This window comes from Hordeum vulgare, chromosome 4H (assembly GCF_904849725.1).
Source record: "Hordeum vulgare subsp. vulgare chromosome 4H, MorexV3_pseudomolecules_assembly, whole genome shotgun sequence".
Taxonomy (NCBI): Eukaryota; Viridiplantae; Streptophyta; class Magnoliopsida; order Poales; family Poaceae; genus Hordeum; species Hordeum vulgare.
In genome coordinates, this window is record NC_058521.1 from 330,737,749 (window position 1) to 330,742,315 (window position 4,567).

The window sequence follows — 4,567 nt, forward strand, 5'->3', positions numbered from 1 at the left end:
TTATATATATGATGAAGATGTACCATCCCCTTCTGTGTAGTGTCCCACCAAGCCCGTGCCGCACCACAACGCAAGCCGGTGCCATCCAGGCCCGACCCTGAGGGGGGGCGAGAGGGGCGGCCGCCCTGGGCCCCCGACGCCAAGGGGCCCCCGGCCAAGAGATCCTAGGCCCTGAATACTGAGTATTTACTCCCACGCGAAAACTGAGCCTGGATGTCATTTTCATTGCTGCTACGATCCAGGAATAGATCAATCACTGCATGCGATTAACTAGGGAGTAATTACGAAAAAAATTGCTCCTGATTTTCTTCCTTAACAAACCAGCCGGAAATTGTGCGTCAAATTATCTTTTGTTTGGAAGATGTGCGCCCAATTTTTGGAGTAACTAAATACCGTACAACCAGGTCAGGGTCCTTCAAAACGAAAGAGATCAACCAAAAGGAGGCAATGATACATGCGGGGAACATAAGTTGAGAGAAAGAGAATATATCGTCGCCTGATACGCATCTGCCGTGTGTGCATGGCAGCGCCTTGAGCTGGACGACGGCCGGCCGGACCGCCAGAAGACCTCGCACGCGACCTCGCCGACTCGCTGAGAGGGCAAAGGCACCATTACAGTTCTAGAGAAGATACGGTATGCCTCTCATCTTTATGTATGTCGTATGAGATTTTACTACAATCATTTATTAAAATTTATAAGTAATCACCAAAATTTCCTGTCATTGTTGCACCTAGGACATCAACATCTATTCATTAGAAATTGTTTATGAATACTAGTTGATAATATATTCATTAGATATTTTTTATGATACATGTTATTGGAGTTATAATTTATGTATTTGGTGGCTCACCGGTAGTTACTATGAAGTGATAAACAACTACAAATTTAGAAGACAAGGATTTTACATAATACGATGTTGACATCAATATGGATCATAACAGCGTGAGTAATCATGGGTTGAAACTTAAAAGACCGAATAAACTAATATGTCCAACGGCTTTGTTATTCAAATTATCTAAAAAAGATGTTCATATGAAATAAAAATTATTGTATTTTCTTCAGCTAATAATTCAAAAAATCTTTTTCGTATACATTTTATGGTCTATATTAAGGGGCCCTAGGTTATAATTTTACCCCGGCTCCCGAATTTTTAGGACCGGCCCTGGCGCCATCGCCCGTTGTGGCCGGTGCTGTGCGCGCCACCTGGAGCACCCCGGGCGTCCCAGCTCGCTGTTATTATCCCCTTTGGTATCCTCTTCACCCGACACCCCCGCCAGCTAGCTCTACCTCCCCTGTCCATCGTCAAAAGCTGCCGCCGTTGAGCTTATCCTCTGAGCCCGACGAACCGATCTTGGCCAGCTATAAGAGGACGTCCCCGAGCTCTGAGAGCACCCCATCGCCCTCCCTAGACCCGCATCAAGTCCCCTATAGCAGCCAATTGACTGGAGCCGGTCTCCCTGCTCAACTCAGGCCGCATCATCCGCCGGCAACCTCTGGTCATTTCTGGCGCAACCGAGCCCCTCCCGCTCCACCTTAGCCACCACTAGCTCTACCACGGCCCCTATAATCAACACCATACCCAATTTCATCGGAAATGAACCGTAGACAGAGTGCTTAGGACGCCGGAGGTTCCATCCACCATGGTTGGAAGTGTGATCTTCCTCGAGCTCTTTGGCGACCCCTTGCCCTCGAGAGGATGAGGCCCTTCCTCCTAAACGCGCCGGTGTACCCAACTCCGGGAAAGATGCTTCCTAGAGCCGGCAATCACCGTCAATGTCGGCTCCTTCTCCCTGTCCGTGTGCACGAGGGAGGAAGACAAAACAGATAGGTGCACCCCACGTGTCGGTGGGGCAGTGGATCCCTCCGATGGCACACCTGCGCTTGTGCATTTCCAATGTCAGAAAGCGAACTCCCATAAGTACGCTTTCCCTTCTTAAAACACTTTCTTTTCTTTATTTATTTTGAAAACCAGATTTGACCTAACTTTGACTGCTTATAACTTTTAAAATACAACTCCAATTGAGTTGATTATATTTCTGTTATTTCTCAAATTTCACCTAGATTATTGTTATATTTATTTCAAAAAAATTCAAACAATGTTCCTGCACTATCTTGGGAATGTGTGTTGATTCCAATATTTTCGAAAATAGGAAAATTGGAGGGAAGAATCCTTTCAAAGGTTTTGGAGTGCATGCCACCATTCTTCATACCCAAGGCAAGCATCTTGAACACTGATTTGTCGTAAGCTGAGTGATTGCTTGCTTAGATGAATGATTGCATGATATGTTAGTAAGATAAAAGTTTTCATATTGGAAATATTTATGCATGAATGCACGTGATATGTATTTACTTCCTGTTGAGCATAAAATACTGAAGATAGTGGGTACCGCCTCATGCCACGTATGCCTATGCTAATCCGGACAACCTCGAAGGAAGGTGTGTCGCAGGTAAAAGTGTGACCGTGAAAACTGATATCTCGTTGTGACGAGAGTGATCAGTGGGGGCATATCGGGTTTGATGGTAGTAACACTATCAGATATCATTCAGAATTTTTTGGTGCTAACCAGGAAAACTTAAACCTCATGAGTCGACCGTAGATCGAATCTCGTGCCAGTAACCCCCATACTTGATTTGTGCTACCACTTGTCCCTACCATGGGTAGGTTACGGTTGAGTAAGTCATCAACCCCTTTCGTTGCACCCACCATACAGAGAGGCCATAGTGAAAGATACCACTAATCACTGGTAGGCATGTCACTTAGTCCGGGGGCATGGGGTTTCCGGTGGGGTCGAGAGGGGGCACCCCTTAGTTGCGTGCGGTACAAATTTGATTCCATGCTAATAGAGATTGTGATCTCCCCACTTAGAGTTTTGCTTAACGGTTACTTGGGTGATTACTTGTATCAGGTATTTAAGTTGGTGTGTGCGGGTCACGTGTGTTTTCAACTCAAAGACCATAACTGGAATTAGTTGACTTCTCTAGTTGACTAAAGAAATTTGTTACTCGTGGGTAAAGAGTACACACTGTGCAGAGTTAAATATCTATTCGAGTAGCCGTGTCTGCAGGTAAGGACTACAACTTGGGATAGGTCAAGTGTCGGTTTGAGTGTTGGTCTTCACAGGAATTAATTGAAACATGATGGATGATTATAATTATTATGAATCTTGCTGTGGACTAACCATCTCTTGTATATGAATTTGTTTTGAGTGTCCTTGGGAAGGTCTACCTCATGGATACTCGATGTTATTATTATAATATAAGCCCTTTATGTGGATCACTCAGATGCCCAACTATGGCAACTGTTATTATTTTCATATAAGCCCTTTATGGGGCGTCACTCGGACGCCCGACTATGACAACTCTTATTATTTTCATATAAGCCCTTTATCTGGCGTCGCTCAGACGTCCGACTGTGCCAATTGTTATTATTGTCATGTAAGCCCTTTATGTTGCATTGCTCAGACACCTGACTGTGGCAACTGTTATTATTTCCATATAAGACATTTATGTGGCATCGCTCAGACGCCCGATTGAGGCACGTTTTATATTGTTATCCTTTCGAGGTGTCTCTCAAGACGCCCGATCGGCCCATTTATTCCTATTGTTACTTACTCCCCTTGTTTTCTTATACACACTGAGTAGGAATGATTTATCTGCATAGCTGCATTCATAAATTAAATCTTATGACATGTCCAGGCTATTAAGATTCTAGTTGCATGCATCTCACGTGCTTTTACTTATCTGTTTTCATGATGTTTGTGAGTACATTCAAAGTACTCACTCGCTTCTCCCTAGCTATTGTCTTGGCCAGATTGCGTTCTTGGAGAGGAGCATGATGACGTCAACCCTGGAACCCAAGAGTCAATGATAGCATCCTTGCAACATAGGAATTATCTAGGTCAACTGTTCCTGTGGGAATGGAGTCCCATGGACACTGGAGATATACGAGTCGCTTCCGCCGTCAGCCCCTAGACATTTTGTACAACCCCATGGACCTTCATGGTTTTGTACCCCAAATTTTTCATTTTGCTTGGAGTTACTGTATCAAGTGAGTGTCCACCAACTAATAGTTATCCTGGGGCTGGTGAACACAAAGCCTGTTACTGGGAATTTTATATCCTAGAAAACCGGTCGCTACAACCTTGGTATCAGAGCTAGGATGACCATTGGCTAATCCTATTTTAGTGAGGTCGCTATCCCTAGCCCGGATATTTATGTACCCATATCTCAGCCTAGCCTACCAAATATCCACCCACAGTGGCCATCTGACACCTTTTTGGCAGTCGGTACACAACATAGTAGCCAACCCATAGGCCATGTGTCTGTGACCAACACCGGAGTTGTCGTACCCGCTAGCTTGCGATGGAAGACTCCCTTGGCCTATAAAGGAAAACCTTGCCTCAGCACAGGAGCCCCGCAAGCTTCAGTCCCACTCCACTAACCCAAAACTAGAAGGATGCCTAGCCCTGTCATTTGCAATGAGACCATCGCATCCGAGCGTGTAGACTTCATAGCCATCCTCGCCGACTTCACTCGCAAAGTCTTTGGCATAGAAGAGCCCAAGTG

At 45.1% G+C, this 4,567-nt stretch overlaps 1 long non-coding RNA gene across 1 annotated transcript; it reads left to right on the forward strand.

Moving 5' to 3' along the window:
• Window positions 1-1,194: 1,194 nt before the first annotated feature.
• On the forward strand, window positions 1,195-4,111 carry LOC123448575. Its single transcript, XR_006631829.1, has 2 exons — window positions 1,195-1,919; window positions 2,152-4,111. It is a non-coding gene; the product is annotated as an uncharacterized LOC123448575 (long non-coding RNA).
• The last annotated feature ends 456 nt before the right edge of the window (window positions 4,112-4,567 follow it).